The 18846-nt window shown below is 36.0% G+C and overlaps 1 long non-coding RNA gene across 1 annotated transcript; it reads left to right on the top strand.

Moving 5' to 3' along the window:
- The first annotated feature begins 8237 nt into the window (after nucleotides 1-8237).
- On the top strand, nucleotides 8238-10212 carry LOC117664403 (uncharacterized). Its single transcript, XR_004591035.2, has 2 exons — nucleotides 8238-9114; nucleotides 10114-10212. It is a non-coding gene; the product is annotated as an uncharacterized LOC117664403 (long non-coding RNA).
- Nucleotides 10213-18846: the final 8634 nt, after the last annotated feature.

Genomic DNA, 18846 nt, shown 5'->3' with positions numbered 1-18846 from the left:
TGTCTGTTTTATCTTTCTTTTTTTCAAGTTTAAATGGCTGTTCAATTTGTATACTCTAGTGTTGCATGTCCTTTATTTCTAAGCATATGCTTTTGTGTCATCCATTAATTTAGGAAAGTTTGTTTTTAGTTTATCTGTGCATTAGAAATGATAATCCAATATGGAGCTTTCTGGGAGTTACTGGAATTATAATTCTAACACATTTAGAAGGTTTCAAGTAGGGTAAGAGGCTGAGCTATAATGTTCTGGAATATTAGCTATATACCTTGGAAATAATAGTAATAAGATCTCAATTCTTAGTGCTATAGTAATCCCAATGAAATTAATGGGGTTCCAGAATAATAATGTAAAGATTTTTTATCTTGTTTCTTTAACTGTCTTAACTGCAGGTCTGGCAGGATAAGTTTTCATAGTAAATTAGGACATGCTTTATTTTTATAATGGATTTGCTACAGTTTATGCTGAACGCAGTAGATTTTGGCTCTTTTTCTACAATATTGCGAAATATGTTGGACAACTAAACTATGTATCTGTTCTCTATAAATTTTAGTTTCTATGGTTGTTTTTTAGATTTTGGGGTGGGGGGGATCTATGCAAATCTATGATGAATAATATAAAAAATTAGCAGGATGTCTTTGTGTTTTTATGCTTCATTTGTTTTAAAATAGTGATTATTAGTGCACTTCAACCAGTTAGTCCTGCATTCAATATCCAACAGCTTGGTCCTAAATGCTAATTTTGTTTAAACTTACTTCTAGGTAATTGTGGAGAATTGCAGTCTCATTCTGAAAATTACTGCATACAGTTGATTTACATAAACATATTCGAAGTAGTTTTCACTGAACCTAAACGCCTTGTGCTATATTGCATCAGCATTTCTGTTAAATCAAATTATATAATATATAATTGGTATAGACTGTTTTTAGCACTGATCATGCGTATGATGAGTTCTGCTGCCTCCCCTGTACATCACTTTAATTTGGAACTAGATGAACTGCATGCCTCAAGTGAGTTTGTTTTACTCTAAAGATTTATATATTTAAAATAATGTTTCCCATTTATTGTCAAAGGAAATTAAAATTTAAATAATAAAAATAAATTATATTGTATCAGACTAGAAGAATAAATGCAAAATTAATCCGAGTGAATAACCAGATAATCAGCAGCAAGTGTTATAGCTCTGTTAAGCAAAAATTATGATAAAAGGAAGCTTACCTTGGCATCTGAACTGAATATTGTTTTTCAGTACCATTTAAATTGCAATATGAAATTTCTAAACAAATAGATACATACTGTCATCTTCACTTTTTTGTGCAAGGATGTGCAACTCTGACCTCTGAGGGCTGCCCAACCTTTGCATAGCAAGTTAACGCTTTACTTTGTTTATTTTATTCTTTAGAGGGTTACTGCCTGTAGGAGGAGGGTGGCTAGAGACAGATGGGCAGTGTAATAAGGGAGGGAAAAAGGATTATCCAGGGGTTTGGAGAAGCAGTAGCAGGATGAGAAATGGTTTGATAGGAGGGGAAAATTCATACTAGGGAAATAGAGGGGATGGGGAAGAGGTGGCAAGGCTAGTGATTAGGGACAGTGGTGGGAAACAAGTAGAAAGGGTTGTGGGATACAGAGCAAGAAAGCAAACAGCCAGGAGGAGTCACAGGGAAGGAGTGAGCAGGGAAATGATGAGCAAAGTGACCTGGGGAGAGAGAAGACTTGGGATGCGGGAAACCAAAGGCACATTTTAGGCTGCATTGGATCACAAATGCAGCCTAAAATGCATTGGTGCATTAACTTTTTTTTAAAGTTAAACTTTGTTCAGCATTTACACTAGGTAGGGTGTAGTGTAAGTAAGTGCTGAGACAGAGAACATGGAGCCCTATGTAAATAGGCACATATTTCTATTCTTATTTTACAACTGGGCTTTGGTAGAAGCATAAAGAATCAACCACTATGGACATAACTTTGCCAGAGTTATGGCTACCAGGTTACGAAGAAGATTGGCAGCAGGTACTTACTGTACATTCAGTAATTTTTCCAAGAGCAAGTTTTGTGCTAAGGGAGTGATTGTATTAGTTATTCCTTAGATATTTTTCTGAAGGAAATCTATTTTGTTTTTATAAAAATACCTAATTGTGGGTAGCAGAGGAAATCAATTCTTTTCTAGTCAAAATAGCAAAAAAATTAAAAATAGTTCCACTATAGTACCTTTTTAATGGTAGCAGGTAGTTCATCTAAATATTGGATTGTATTTTTCCAACTGAAGCAGTGTTGTATATTCATCCTAAAAGCACTCTTGGCAAGCACAAGATAATAGAGTTACTGCGAGTCCATGCAGGACAAATTTACTTTGACGATCTCCTGGGTAAGAAGTTAAATATTCTATATTTAAGAAATGGATGGCTATCAGAAAAGATCACACACTTCTTGTGCCAAGTATTTATTTCTGATATAGGATATCAAGGAAGTTTTTAACTGGAAATGAGATTAGAGGTCTGTTTATAAACCTATTTTTTCATTAGTCGGATAAATCATTCACTTTAATGTGGAAGTAAGAAAATATTTTTTCGGTTAAGCACAACATAATGGAATTATAATAAACTGAAAAAGCATAAAATGCAGAAATAACTTACATTAGACCAGAAATTTCGATTCCTGATTTAATTTCATTAACATATTTAACATTAAAATATGATATCCTATTTTGTAAACTCTACAAATTGGAATTTTTTTAAAAAATTTTTTGATTTATATGCCGCCCTTCTCCGGAGATTCAGGGCGGCTTACAATGCATTAAGCAATAGCCTTCATACTTTTGTATATTTATACAAAGTCAGCTTATTGCCCCCACAAACTGGGTCCTCAATTTACCTACCTTAGAAAGGATGGAAGGCTGAGTCAACCTTGAGCCTGGTGAGATTCGAACTTACAGTAATTGCAGACAGCTGTTGTTAATCACAATGCTTTTGGTCTGCTGAGCCACTAGGCCCTTTTTACTTGATGTCATGTGGTCATAGCAATGATTTGATCAAGTTAAATAATAGGGGCTTAGTTCTGCTTTTACTTCTTTATTTACCTAGATATAAGAATTCCAGGAAGTGCTCTTAGCTGCTAAATTTAACCTATCCTCTGTTTCATTGCAAATACAAATTTTTATTCATGAAAAACTCACATCATGAGATAACCGGAATTATAAAAGAGCAGGTAAATCATTTGTGTATGCTTGTGTAAACTTGGCTTTAGGAGGAGCTATGATGATACAGTGGTTAGAATGCAGTATTGCAAGCTAGATCTGACTACAGCCAAGAGTTCGATCTTAATCTGCCCAATGTTGATTCAGCTGTCCATCATTCCGAGGTCGGTAAAATGAGGACCCAGATTTTTGAGGGCAATATGCTGCCATTTTTAAGCTGCTCCTGAGAGTGCTGTGAAGCATTATGGAGCAGTATATAATTCTAAGTTTGCTATTGCTAAGTCTATTGCTATTGTTATTTTCATAGTATTTATGACTGCATTGGGTGAAGCTATCTTTTAAAATTTTGCAGATTTAAAAAAAAGCTTATTTACTCAGATCTTCGTTATTCAGTTTGTCCTAGATATTATTGTTTCAGAAGTTTGCAGAAGTTGAAGACTTTGGAATGTGACTCCTAGGTTTTTAACTTTACCAAAAGTTGAACGAAAAAAATATTAGTTTGGGGATCTGTGGAATAAATGGGTTTGAATAGCTTGTCCTGGTAAATCAGCAGAGGTCCATTTAGATAACTAAAATTAGTTTCCTATGATTTTACATAAGTTTAATTATGTTAATAAAATTGTTCCAAGTGTATTGGATATACCAGAGAATGATAATAGTTGGTTGAATTATCTTGCTGCAATGCAATTTAAGAGTAAGAATTTTTGTTTTTCAATTGGACTTGTCATAATGTCACATTTGGGGTTGAAATCAAGGATTGTTAAAGTGACTGGATGGATTTCTCTGTATTAGGTTTATATGTTCTATCATAAATATTTAAAATCCATCAAGTCATCAAAAATTGTGGATTTTCCAAAAAAGCCAGATGGCTAAAAGAATCATCCAACAGAAGAGAATATTATATATATATCTGTGTATATGTGTGAACTTGGTTGTTTGCTTGGAGACATTTCATTACTTATCTGATGAGGTTACCTAGCTGGGTAATGAAACAGCTACAAGCAAACAACCAAGCTAAAAGTATTATATAACACTATGGTTGCTTTAAAGCAAATTACTGTTGAAACATGTTGTCTTTTTGAGCTTCCTTGATGCATCTGGATGGGAAATAAGATGTTGATCAAAATAATTTCCTGATAGGAACATTTTTGTTTCAGGAGGGCTTCAGACATAAATTTGTACATGATTTCTAATTTGGAAAATGAAATGGAAAAGATTTAAGTACAAAAGGTATCAGAACTGGTGATACTGGAGATTAAAGTTGATTAGGAATACATTTGTCATTCTTATAGAAATCTTCCAACTCCTTTGTGAACATAATCTATGAATTTTGAAAAGTAAGAGAAGTTGTAGCCGAGAGGAAAATCAGGTATAAAGGAAATAGTGCTTGTTAATGTGTATTGGAGAAAAGATCTTCTACTGGTACTTATAGTTAATGGACCTTCAATCACTTTGCTGAATATATACTGTCAGTAACTATTTCTATAACTCACTTTAGTACAATCTTTATTTTTGTCCCATAAGAACTTTACGAGCTGGTCAATATTCTTTCCTTTTATAAGCAGACTGCAGGTTTGACTTAAGAGGGTCAGTATCTTGCCAGGAGGTCCCAACAGATACGGGAATTAAAGCCAGATCTTGAAGCACAATTTGATATCAACTAGTTTTTAACCTTCTTAAACATCTATTTGATTTTTATTTTAATTAATTAAATGTGTTTAATATAACACCAAAGGCTATTGGAAAACTTGACATGTCTTACCAAATGCTTCAGCCTAACCTATTACAAGGCAAAACGATAAAACATGGGTCTTAATGGTCTGGAAGGTCCAGTGTCCAATCCTGCTTTTTGCACACCTTAGTTGTTTCCAACTTCTCATTTTGATTAAAGACCTGACAATAAATTATTGATAAGGAATTAACCTTGAGCCCTTTTTGCTCCAGAGTCAATAGACCGAGAACCAAATACACGCCTGCAATTGGAGATCTTGAAGTGCCATTGGCATGTAAGGACAGAGAACCAAGTTCTGGGGGCAGGGGGGGCAGGTCGTCAATGACACTCTGCTCTGATGTCTCTGCACAGCCTTGAATACCACAATCACTTATTTCCATATGATCTGTCATTATTTTGTACTTCTGTCTGTGCAAACACAAGATGTGTTCCAACTGTTCTATACATAATTATGCCATACGTACAATGAGTGTGTTGACATAATTGATCTTGGCTTTAAAAGCTATGTTTTAAGATGTAACAACCATATGATGAACTCACATTTTTCTCTTCTGTTCTTGTTGATGCCAGCTTTGTAACAACATCCCAATTCGTGCTGAGCCAGTTCCTCTTTATATTTCAGTTGGGCACAATAGTTTATTCTTCTCGGTCATAGTTAGTCCAATGTAATTAGCAGTCTTGTCAAATGCTAGTAGACAATTTTTTTTTAAATGACAATTTCTCTATGCCTTTGGATTGTTGTATATTTTTTAGTTTGATTAGATTCTGTTTGAATGTTCCCAAACATTTCACTGAGCTACAGAAGGCTGAAAATGTTTTTAATGTAACAACAGAAAATAGATCTATGTAGTCAAAATTTGCTGCATTCTGGAGTGTTAGACATATCTAACATGATGTACAAATAGCATTGCAACCATTTTGACTTGAACACCCTCTCTTCTGCTTCTATTAGGTTTTATTGGCTCTCTATACAGTCTTTCCCAAAGCGAGGCCTGTGGTAGAACTCCTATAACTGGGAATGTGGTATTTTGCTTCTTTATTAATGTTCTTTTGAAACTCACTTTCTGTCTGGCTGAAAATAATTTTCCTTCTTTTAATATTGTTAACAATTAAATTGTTTTCAGTGTTTTAGTTTAACATTTGAGTTGTCATTAAAAATGAATATGACCCCAGAAAGTTCACCACAACTGCATTCATTTAGCTCTACTCATCTACCAATATCATTCAAATGATATCAACATTATCAGACTGGTGATTCTTATGGAAGCCAGTCTGCCTATAGGGGTACCCATGAAGACTTCCCTCCTTCAGACAATTTTAACTAGGATGTATAAAACTATGCATAGAGAAAATGGACAAGTAAACTTTTGCCCTCTCTCTCAAAACACAAGGGCCAGGGCCATCCAATGAAACTACTTGGAAAGAGATTTTTTTAAAGAAGGGAACATTTTCACATAGCAAATAATTTAGAAAGGAAATTCATTGCTGCATGATATGTTAACAGCCACTAACTTGGAAAACTTTAAAAGTATATTGGATAAATTCAAAGGCCTAAATTCATAGGCCTATCATTGGTTGTGAATTCTATTTTATCTTTGAGTTGGTAGTAGCGTGACTTCAAATTCCAGTTTGCAGGTGAACAAAGATGGTAGGAGGATACATCTCTGTTTCTGATTTGTGAACAATTTAGAGGCATCTGGTTGGCTACTGTGAGAAACAAAATGCAAGACTTAAGATGGGCCTTGGCCTGATTTAGCAAACTTGTTCCTAACACTTGATGAAACAGTTTGATCTCAAACAACTTTGCAACTGGGATATATAACTATAAACTTGTGTAAGAAAAACATTCCACAATGTGGGGGGAAGGAGATTAAGGAGATTAAGGTGTTGATAGACCACGTCCAATGGGCATGTTTTGGGTTGGGGCCTTAATGTTATAACTGCTAAACAATCTTTTGTCTCCTAAATTTAGAGACTAGGAAGCTTTCAAAAACTTTAGAGTGAGCAAGGCTTCGGTTTTGTCTGTGCAACAACTACTATAACAAGGCTTTTTAAATCCCTGGCATCACCATCACTGCTCTGAACCTCACAAATTTCTTTTTTTTATTCTTTGCATACTACTGCCTCCCTCAGCTTAAAATGGTTATAAATTTCTGAGACTCCTTTGAAGCCAATTTAGTACAAACAACAATTAACATGCAATACAGACTGATCCTTGGACAAATACTTCTTACCGAATTCTGGATTTAGTAATGTTTTTTTTACTTTTACCTTTTCTTCCCTTTGAATAGTAGCATAGACTAAGAGGGCATGTCCTTCATTCGAGCTGGATTAAGGTTGGTGTGATCTGGTTTACCGTAAGAATGCTTATATAACAAGTTGCCCTGAAAATGACTTTTTTTAGAGGCATCTAAGCCATTTGTAGTCATGGTATGTCGGCCTTTATCCAGGTCCTGTTAAAAGTCCTCCAGCTCATACAAGGAATGGAAGGAACCAGCCAGTATCTTATGGGCTGGCAGGAATAAAGTGAGATTTGCATAGGCATTCTTTGAGTGCCAAGACAGTATCCTAATCAGTTAAAAGCGCTGATTCTGCCTTAACACACATTTTGTGCTAGTAGTCAGAACAGCAACAAAGACAAGAACCCAAAGTTCAGGTTTCCATGATGGGAACAGTTTGCTTAATTAATTGTTTTGCCTGATTTCCATAACAAACTGGTGGCTTGTTGTCAGTGAGGCTTGCTCATTCATTACCGTTAATTAGATATGGATCTCCTGGAAGGCAGCAGAGAGTGATGGACGAGCCTCCTGACACCTGCTATTATGCATTAGCATTTTCTCAATACATTCGATAGATCATCTCTCTCCTCTTTTTGAGGATATTTTAAATAAAATATAACCTGCTCCATCAGTAAGATTTATGTGCCCCCCCTCTTCTTTGCATGTTCTTTTTCATCAGCCTGGTCAGGAAGTAGTTAATTATTTATTTCCAACACCTCAATTTGCCAGCTTCAAGGTGGTAAGTAGGAGGAGGAAGTGCCTTTTGCTCCCATTTTGCTTGTCTGAATGCTATTACTGATGAGCTTCATTGCTATTTTTAATGGAGCAGGATAATTTACTTAAAGCTATATCAGAAGATAGTGGGAGCACCACAGAAAAAAACCTAACTCTCTTTCCTCATAATTGCTCTCAATATTAAGTGTATTTTTTTGTTTTGTTTTTTAATTGATGATGCTTGCTGGTTACTTGATTTTGCTAGGCCTTTCTCCACAGTTTGTTTTTAATGCAAGATCGCAGTCCTGGATGAATGAAAAAACAATGTCTGTTGCTTTGAATGCAGAGGTCTTGAAACTGGAAAAAAATCATAATGTCTGTTCCCTGCCAAAATAGCTTTATTACTGTGACAGTTTCTTGGTTCCTATTCCAGGACAGAAAGTGGCTGAAAACTGATGCTATTGTGAAATACAGATGGGTTTGGGATGGTGTTGAGGAGGCAGTAATTAGGGTGGAAGGTGAGGACTAACCTTTTTGCTTTCCAGGGCATCCCCATAAAGAGCTGGGAGTATACGCATGCCTTGGATCGAACTGTCTGTATGGTGTTTGCACACTTTCAGTAATGGCGCCACCTCCACCTTCCAAGTCAACTGAGCTGTTGATTCCTAGTGTTTCTTTCTCTTAAGCTGGGCCTGGTGTAATTCTATACTTAATGTCTGTGGCCTCCTAATGTAAGTCCTTATAGATCTGTTTGGGCTATGCCTATGTCTCCTCACAGGCCAGAAAATGACAAAATAATGCAGCTGCCCTGACTTCATTACCAGAGTGTTTAACAAATCTGACACTCTCCTTCAGTGCACTAAGTGTGACATTAACCTTTGACCTTCCCAAGCTATATTGACAGTGTCAAAGGAAAGCATGCACTAGTCAATCTTAATTGGTTTTTCAGCTCTCAGCTGAGATCACAGAACCATTAAAGTCCGAGCAGATGGCTTCAAACAGCATTGACATAGGCTGGGAGAACACAGATTAGGCCTAGATTGGCTGGTTCCAATGTTCTATATGGGTGTTAATCTATTTCATCAAAAATGTCCTGCACAGGAGAAGACCAGTCAATGGGAGAAATTGTGAAATTGACTTCTACCCTGGAATATAGATCTTTTTAGATTTTTCTCAGATACTGGAAGCACTGATGGTAAAAGGTTGATATTGCTACAAATTTCTTAATTTTAGCTGCTGACCAGCATCTTTAACCATGTTGAGGAAATATGATATAGAACATTATAATTTTAGCTTATTGTGTCCCCTGGAGAACTTATACCGTAGAAACTTATTCAGGTATTGGTTGAGGTCTTGTGTTGTCTATTATCACAGACTTCTACAGTATGTTGCTGGCTGAACTATAGGCTTTACCTAACAAAAAACAAGCACTTTTTCTCTAATTTCTGCTCATACAGATAAAATTTCAAGGCCATGGGGAAGGTGTTAAAATACTAAATGAAAATAAATACAGACAAATATTGGGCTAAAGTTTTTAAAAGGAGAAAGGAAATGATGTGGCCTCATTAAGAAAAAACTGAAAAGTAATACGACAACAGATTTTTATGTGTGAAAAATTCTAAATTAGCTCATGGTAGTATACGTACAAATGTATTACTATCATGTGATGATTAGTATCATGTGATTGTAATTAAACTAATTAATGACTGTTTATGAACCAAAATGCTCACTTGGAGTGGAATCTCTGCTTTTGGGCTAAAACTATTGGTTTATTTTCTTATTCTTTTCCCTATTTGATAAGTCCAATTAAAATTAACGGAATTTTAGAATATTAGACAGAATAACAGAATATTATGAGTTTAAGAATTAACCTATAGATTGGCAAAAATACAATAAATGAATACATTACAATTGTCAAATAATTCATCCTAAATAGTGTTTTATTAAGACTTGTATAATTTGGTTAAATGTTTTTAATATTCTTATGATATCCAGGGCTAGTTCCCTGAAAGAAGTACTTTTTGCTATGTTTATCAGTTCTTAATTATCTCAAACTCTTTTAGAGGAGTAATGGATATAAGGTGGTGTGCAAGTTTTTACATACTGTAAAACTACTTAAATATGGATTTCAGACCTTTTAAAGCCACCTTTCTTGGACTTTACAATGTCCCTGATTCTCTTCATGTGTTTCTCTTCTCTAGGTCTGGCTAGCAACGGGTGGCAAAAGGCCTCCAAAGAACCTGATGACAGTTGATTTGATGATGTTTCTCTGTTTTGCATAAAGACTTATATAGCTCTGTGCATTCTAAACTGTTAATTTAGAACCATAATTTTTACTTCATAATTTTAAGCTATTTGCCCCAAAAGGTTTAAGTATGTATATGTCCAAACATATCCATGTTCTGATTCTAAAATGGGGAAGTGAGCTTCTTTGCCTCTTGAGTTGTTGGGATTTAATTTGCAATCAAATATGAATTTATTTATTTATTTATTTATTTAATTTGATTTATATGCCGCCCTTCTCCGGAGACTCAGGGCGGCTTACAATGGGCTGTAGTCACTTTTTTGATATTCAAGAATCACAACATTCCTGTGGCAGGAATTTTATGCTTTCAATAAATGGCTACGTAGAAAAACTTTAGCAAGCGAATCGTATCTTCATATGTGGTAGATATAATAATTGGGGAAAGTTTCATACAGCACGCTAAAATTTTGCTTGTTAAGCAAGTACTGAGGGCACAAGTGCCCCGTTAGGAAAAAGCTGCCCAAGATGTCTCTTGATGCCACAGCTGAAATGCCTCCTCTTCCTACCGCACTGTGAATTTTTTTTTTTAATTTGATTTATATGCCGCCCTTCTCCAGAGACTCAGGGCAGCTTACAATGCGTTAAGCAATAGCCTTCATTCTTTTGTATATTTTATACAAAGTCAGCTTATTGCCCCCACAAACTGGGTCCTCATTTCACCTACCTTAGAAAGGATGGAAGGCTGAGTCAACCTTGAACCTTGGAGAGATTCGAACCAGCAGTAAATTGCAGGCAGCTGTGTTAATAACAGGGTGTGTAAACCACTGTACTATCAAGGCTCTTCAGGCAGCCTTTGACTAAGAAACAGATTTAAAAGTCCTCTCATACCAGTATTCCTTTTCCCATTTCTGTGGATCACCAGATGACATCTTCTGGGATAATTGGTGGACTTGGTGCCCTGTGTTTTATATCCTTTTAAAATCTTTTTAAAATATCTAGCTTTTAAAAAACTGTAATGCAGTACATCTTCCCCACATCCTGCTTTTTTGTGGCGACTGTACAAGGGCCCTCCCTGCTTTTCAGTTTGACCTGCTTTATAAAAGACTTTACCAATAGAGGTCAGCATTGATCTACTTGGAAGACTCACAAATTCTCTTACTAGTCTGAATTTTCTGATATATATATAGAGAGAGAATCATGGCTTGTCGGGCCAAGTTGACTAGGAGTGCCTTGAGCCAGTTTGACTCTGATGGATGGCAAAGCCTAAAAGAATCTTGTCTTGCCATATTCTGAACTTTTAATCACTTGATCTGTCTTCATTTGATTGTCTCATTTTTTTCTTGGTCAATCAGTATGTAATGCCAGAAGAGCCAAGAGGCAAATGTTAACTTCTAAATTACTATCTCTTTTATTTCTCTTTTCCTCCCCTTCTCCAAGTCCATTCCACATAGATTTAATTTCGATATCCTTCATATTATAGCAGAATGATCTGAAATTAGACATCAAATATGTTTTGTAGGATAGAGTTCTGCTAACAGGTATCTCGTATTTTAAAGATTTGGCCAGGGGTGTGATTAAGAGGATTACAATATTAAGAAATTACATTAAGAGAAATTAATAGAGCTTTTGTGGATTTGTTGGCAGCTGGGCTATGAAGGATGTTCAAATGACTCTCGTTCAGAGGAGAAGTTATATCTAGTGTAATGGACCAGTAGCTTCAGGGAACTAGAACTACCTATTTATACTGAATATATGAATGAGAATGAGAATGAGGAAATGGTTTTATGATCTGATGCTGCAAAGGTGCTTTTTAAAGAGGCAACTGGACTTTTTGGTTTTTCTTGGAAGACATTTTGCTTCACATCCAAGAAGTTTCTTCAGAGCCAAAGAAGCTTCTTGGATGAGAAGCAAAATGTCTTCAAAGAAAAAAACAGAAAGTCCAGTTGTCTCTTGAAAAAGCACCTTTGGGACAACCATGACCAGGATGACTGATAATCTCCATAGATATGAACTGATGCTGGTTTTAGATGGAGAATTAATTAAACTCTCCAGCCTAGAAGTAAAAGGCTTAAGCAATCATGCATCAGTAGGGAACAGAGAACAATATGGTACAGAAGCTTGATTTTATAAGGTAATATGTTGGAAGGTGATTGTGCTCAGCGATCTGACTAGAGAGCTGTGTTCCAAATGAGCTTTCTACTTTGAATTTTACCAGAAACATAAGAGAAATCTTAAAAGGATAACATATTTAGCTGTATCTTCTATTTTATATATTAAGCAGAACATTAACTGAAACTGAAGCTTTTGACTCTGAATCTTTTCAGAGTTCACTGCATCAACTTTTGATACAGTGATTGACATTCACTGCCTTAATTAGCTTTAATTATATATGAGCTGTATTTATATAAAATAAGAACCACAAGCATAACATAAAATCATGCTATCCTAGAAGTAAAGTCACTCTGCAGGCTTACCTGGCACTGATGGAAAGCCTTTTAATGTTTGTTCAAAATAACTTTTTTGCAAGGTAAGACAACTTTTGGGGACCTCAAACACAGCCTTTAAGCCACAATGCAGCCTCCTAAGTTATTTTGTGCAGCCTGCAAAGATTCACACATCAGCCAATACTGTCTTGGTATCTCTGCCCTCTGAAGGCTCCTACCTTCTGCCTTTCTCCCTTATCCTTTTCTCTTCTGACCTATCTCTTCCCCTGCTGTCTGTTCCTGTAGCATACTGGAACAGCTTTGTCAGGAGTCCAAGTCTGAAGATGTGTATGTGTCAGTCCTGACACCGGTGCTGAGGATTGCAATAACAGACAGATTGGGCTTTCAGTCAGGGGAAAATAAAGTGCATTTCCATTTTTGTTCACTGCAGATACACACAGCAATATAATATTTTACTATTTTACAGTAGGCAATATATTTTTCCTTTTATTGACCATCAATATTGTTTCAATTTTTAAGTTATTATTAATTATGCAGTTATTTTAATTGAAATTACAGTTAATCGCTTATCAACAATATTAATATTTATTGAATTTTTGCATTTGTATAAATGTGACTCACTGATTAGCACATTTTATGAAATGTGCCCCCCCCATATTCGTTTGGGTTTGAGACCCCTGTTGTATACTGTCCATCCCGGCACCCACCTAAATAGGAAAAACGACCTTTATCAAGTGCCCTTATTTAAAACAATTATTTGTTGCGAATTTGCACCAAGTATTACTTGCTATTTTAGCTTCTGTGTAGAAAATGTATTTCTATCTTGCGTTCATATTCAGGGTGCGAGCTTTCACTGTGCTTATGTTGAGAATTGAATAAAAGACGTACTGTGTGTCCTACAGCACAGTCCCCATGCAGGAGTGGTACTTGTTCAAACTGAACACATGCAGAGCAGTTCAATGGTTCTTCTGTCATTAATACTTTGCATGGAAAAGGGCATTTAACAGGTGTACATCAGCTGTATCTTTTATCCTTTCAAAAGTTCTCTTCAGAGCAACTGATGAAAGAACAGGATCTTTTGCATTTGCTTATCTGGCTGGTTGATGATATCCCATAGGCAGACTGAAATTTTTTTTGAGGCCTTTGTGACTTCCTGCACCTTTTAGGGGAAAGATAAAGCTTTTTTTCTAGGCATTTGCTGTACAAAGCTCCATTCTCCTTGATTCAATCTACTCACAACTCTTGATCTAAAATTCTGCTCATCCCTTACTTTTTATCAGTTCAGAAAGCCCATATCCCACTCCACAAATGCTGCTTTTAAGGTTTCATAGAAATAGAAAGGATCTTTGTCAAGTCCAAGCATACCCCCATTGCCATTACGATATCCTTGACATAAGGTGCCTAAATTCCTTCAGTGAAAGTGACCAAGCTACCTGCTAAGGCAAGCCTAGTATATTGTTAAACAGATTACACTTTTGAGTATCCAAATTTTGCTTTCTTTTGATTTCCACTAAACCAATTCTAGATATGTTTTTTGAAGGAACATAAAATAAACTATCTGACTTCTAGCTGACATTTTGCAGTGAGCATGCAAAATGAAATATGAGCATATTTCAGAACTATGTAAGTGAACACAGAGAACCCAAAAGCTGCCCATTGTTGATAACCGTCTTAAAACCGGAAGACATAAAAGCAAACTATTAGTCCATCCAGCTGAAGTGAAGCTTATTTGACCTAGAGGACAGCTGATCTCTATCTTCGCTAACTTGTCTTGCTTGGAGCTATTTGTCCAGTGGTTACGATGACGTCTTCTGTGGTCGCTCAAATTTAGTGTGTGCTGGGAAATTATTATATGCTTTATGGGAGAGTCACTGCCAAGATTTCTCTTGCTCTGCCCCATAAATCAGAAAATTCTCCCCTCACCATCACTTTTTGTGGCTTGAGGGAGTCACAAAACTCAGAACAGATACAAAAATAGTTACATTAACTGACCTTGGCCAACTTAGTTATTTATGGCAGCGCCCTGGGTTTTAGTTATAAGCAAATTTCTGATTATGCTTCCACGCTAAGAAATATACCTGAGGAGCTAGGATAAAAGTCAAGCAGAATCTCCTCACTCTTGATAGTTTTTTGTTTTTGATTTGTCATAGTGTGTGACTTCTGGTTTTTAGCAATTCTTTATATTTAGTGTGAACCAGGCCACAATGTTTATGACATAGATCCTAATTACAAAAACTATGGCTTGGTGTAACACACAGATCTAGCCACTATCTTTTGTCATGTGCTGTTAGTTATATAAATACAATTTATTTATAAAAAATTATTACTCTCTGATGCCCTAATATCACACCCACTAAATTAAATATCTGTGAACATCCACCTTTTGAAGAGTTCTGATCACATTTTCATTTTTTGGTAGGCTATGTTTCCCTGATAAAACTTTTCAGGACAAGTAACTTTTGTTACTTGTCCTGAAATAAAGAATACTAGCTTAGTCTGTTATCAGTAAACAGCAATGTGTCCTCCATAAAAGCAGAATTGCACTGGGAAATAGTTTATAATCTGAGTTAAATTCCCTTAGTCATGTAAGCTTTGGAAAGGGTTATTTGCTGAATATGTAGAATGTACCTCCGCATATAATTCAAATAAGGTTACAAGAAGAAACAAGGAAGTCAGATGTCAGACCTGGAAGCCATCAGATGTCAGGAACCCTGACATCAGAAGGTTTTGCTGCTCTTTTCTTCGACTGGTGGTTTCATCTACTATAAGCAGGAGAAAAACCAGCCAGCTGCTCTCTTTTTGTTGATGGATCAGCTGGCTGGGGAGAAGATTTTTTTTCATGAGCCAGAAGGAGACCTGACAATTAGTTTTCTCCTGAATGGAAAGGTATGTAGAGCTCCCTGGGCACCCGAATGTTGAGACATGGACGTTCTGAACAAGGACATGTTTTTTTACCATGTTTTCCCAAAAATAAGACTCTGTCTTATATTTTTTTGAACCTCGAAATAAGCGCTTGGCCTTATTTTTGGGAGGTCTTATTATTTTGGGGCGCATGGAGCAAGATGGGGCTCCTCTTGCCATCTTACCCGATTTCCAGCTCTGCGTTTAAATATTTTCAGGGAGGGCTTATTTTCGGGGGGAGGCTTATTTCAGCGCATGTGCTCAAAAGCCCGATTGGGCTTATTATCAGGGGATGTCTTATTTTTGGGGAAACAGGGTATTGGATATAAGCATAGAAAAAGTATATGTTTACACTTTTGACACCTTCTAATGTTCTAGATGGAAGGCTATATAAATTCGATTACTGGGTCTGAATTTTACAGGTCAGCTGTCTCCAACCAAAAGTAAAGTGACTACACCTGTGATCTTAAATCAGTGGTCAAAATTGTTCCTGGGAATTTCCTGTTGTATATTAGCACAATGTGGATTAAGTTTAATTAAATTGACTTTGTTGTTTTCTTTCTAAATTCTCATCTGGGAGCTACTTAAGAAGGGGAGAGTTCGAACTGGGTTTATAGAAAGAATGCCCAACTTCAGTCCAGTTCTGATTAACAACAATCCCCAATATTAAACTAGGATTTCCAGTTTTTAGTTGCAGGTAAAGTATAAGAGATGGGTTTAAAACAAAACACAAATATAGTTTGATATATACTATGAACATCTATTCCCTGGTCACTTTCTTACTTATTAAAAATACTTATATATACGTTTAGACTACACAGTGAGAAACTTTGAGGATTCTCTATCCAGTGGTGAAATCCAAATTTTTTTACTACCGGTTCTGTGGGCATGGCTTGGTGGGCGTAGCAGGAGAAGGACACTGAAAGATCTCCATTCCTACCCCACTCCAGGGGAAGGATACTGCAAAATCTCCATTCCCACCCCACTCCAGGGGAAGGATTCTGCAAAATTTCCATTCCCACCCCACTCTGGGGCCAGCCAGAGGTGGCATTTGCCGGTTCTCCGAACTACTCAAAATTTCCACTACCAGTTCTCCAGAAACTGTCAGAACCTGCTGGATTTCACCCCTGTCCCTATCCCTACTATAGTTCCTGATAGCAAAGCACAAAGGCCTTCTGAGGCAGGGCTTTTTGTGAGGAAATGAAGTCTACCATAGATCACACATGTCAGGAATGAGGGTATTTTAAATATTTAAAAAAATCATTTTAGCATTAAAGTTACCATACTGGTCTATGATAGCCATACTGATCATTATACACAAATACATAAAAATAACTACACATGATTTTTAGTCAAAAGGCTGAGAAGTAATTATATGTAGATAGAAAGATCCATTTGTGAAAGATCCAATGGAAATCTCTTTCCATATTTGAGAAATTACGCATTTCTTCTCAGAACTATTAAAATTGCAACCACTGGAATTTGTAGCGGTTAATTTGTAGATTAACAGTGTAATGGCCTCTCCATTTCTCCCTAATTCTCTACCATTCAGCACTCTATGGGAGCTCTAGGGGACATACACACACACATACATCCCTTTACTATCCACATGGTGGATAAGTCTATATATACCTATTTTGTCTTATTCATATTTTTAAAAAGCTTAATGTTAGTTTACCACTCAAGGGCAATTCTTCTGACACTGATGGCTGATCTTTGTAGGGTTTTTTTGTTTTGTTTTTGAGATACAACAACCAGAACCAAACACAGTATTCAAAGTGTGACTAAGGTATACAAAGTGTGCAAAAGGTTTATTGACTGTTTTATTTTCAATCTATTTCCTAATGATCCTAGAAATGGATTTGCATGTTTCTCAGCTGCTGTATACTGGGTCAATGTTTCCATTGAACTATTCAGTCAACCCAATATTTATTTCTTGATCAATCCAAACTGTTCCAGGTAAGCCATGTACTACAATAATAGGCTGAATTCAGAATTGCAATACCTGCCTGCTTTTCATTATATCTCCTAAGATCCACCATGCAAAATATGGTGCAAAAGAAATACATTTAGGATATTGAACCCAGGAATACGAATACCAGAATTAAATGAATTTACAGTTCTTTCGCATTAAAAAATCATTTATCAATGAAAGTTATGGTTGGAAAGTAATTTTGGTGCTACTACTGGTAGAAAACTTTGTGAAACCAAAACAAATCATCCAAAGAGATCAACTGCTTTCTGCCCATTCTTGATCAATAGTGATTAACATTTATGCAGTATCATATTCTATATATTGTTTTTTTCCACCACGCACATATTGTATGGTTTATGATTATCTGCAAATAAAACCACCCACTGAATAAAGAACAAATTAAAACAATGAATGAAGTTTGAAAAGAAAAAGGGAAAACCTAAAAGGGAATGATATGAATACAAATGCTGCATCTTTTTTATCACATATTGCCATTGCTTTTATAGTATTTTCTATACTAATTTGTATTAAAACTAGAACACAGAATTTGTGTGGATCTTAAGGTAATATAGTCCAACTTTTAGCACAAGTAGGAGATCCATTTAGCCCAAGCAGAAAATCCAGTACAAACCAACAATTTGGTCAGCAAACCGTTTGATCTATTAAGGGGTCTTAACATTTTCACAGGAGCTTTTGTCAATGAAAACCCAGTCAACTAGCCCAAAGAGAGTTAGTTTACCTCAAAATAACTCCAGGATATTTCAGACTAAATTATTTAAACCTATGGTTAAGGGTGTTATGCTTTCAAGATATGGAAGAGATCCTTGAGCACTCCAACAAAAAGAAAGTTTCTCTAGGCACTATTTTTTGTCATCTTGTGACATGGGCCAGTCCTTGAAAAGAAATGGCTACGCCTCCACTTCAGTTCATAGTGGTGCTCTTTTCATATCACCGCAGTCTCTTTTCTTTTTATTTCAAAACGAAAAATGGGATAATATTATAGTTATCCAGCTTCCTTTCCAGTACCTGTAAGATCATAGAAAATGGTTGTTAATATGTGTCATCAGCAATCGTGCAATGCAATTGGCGGAATAGGTTAGTCTTCTAGGGGAATGGACTGGGCATTCAGCTGTGTTCCATAGACACGGACATTGTCAGATATTCCCAATGCTTTGTAAAATTGCTTGTCTTCTAATTCCAAAATATTGGTTTGCATTCTGTTCTTTGAAGAAAAAAACATATTATGAAAGTCTGTCAAACATTTGAAATTGTCTATTATAATTGTGTTTTTTCATATTTTTCTCCTAGATCATTGTCCCCTTTGTCCCCTTTTGTTATCAAGAACAGAACAAGGGTTGAATCTAATGAA

This window comes from Pantherophis guttatus, chromosome 3 (assembly GCF_059756535.1).
Source record: "Pantherophis guttatus breed Tessera chromosome 3, ASM5975653v1, whole genome shotgun sequence".
Lineage (NCBI taxonomy): Eukaryota > Metazoa > Chordata > Lepidosauria > Squamata > Colubridae > Pantherophis > Pantherophis guttatus.
The sequence above is the reverse complement of the archived record's forward strand: the minus strand, read 5'-3'. Positions and strand labels throughout refer to the sequence as shown.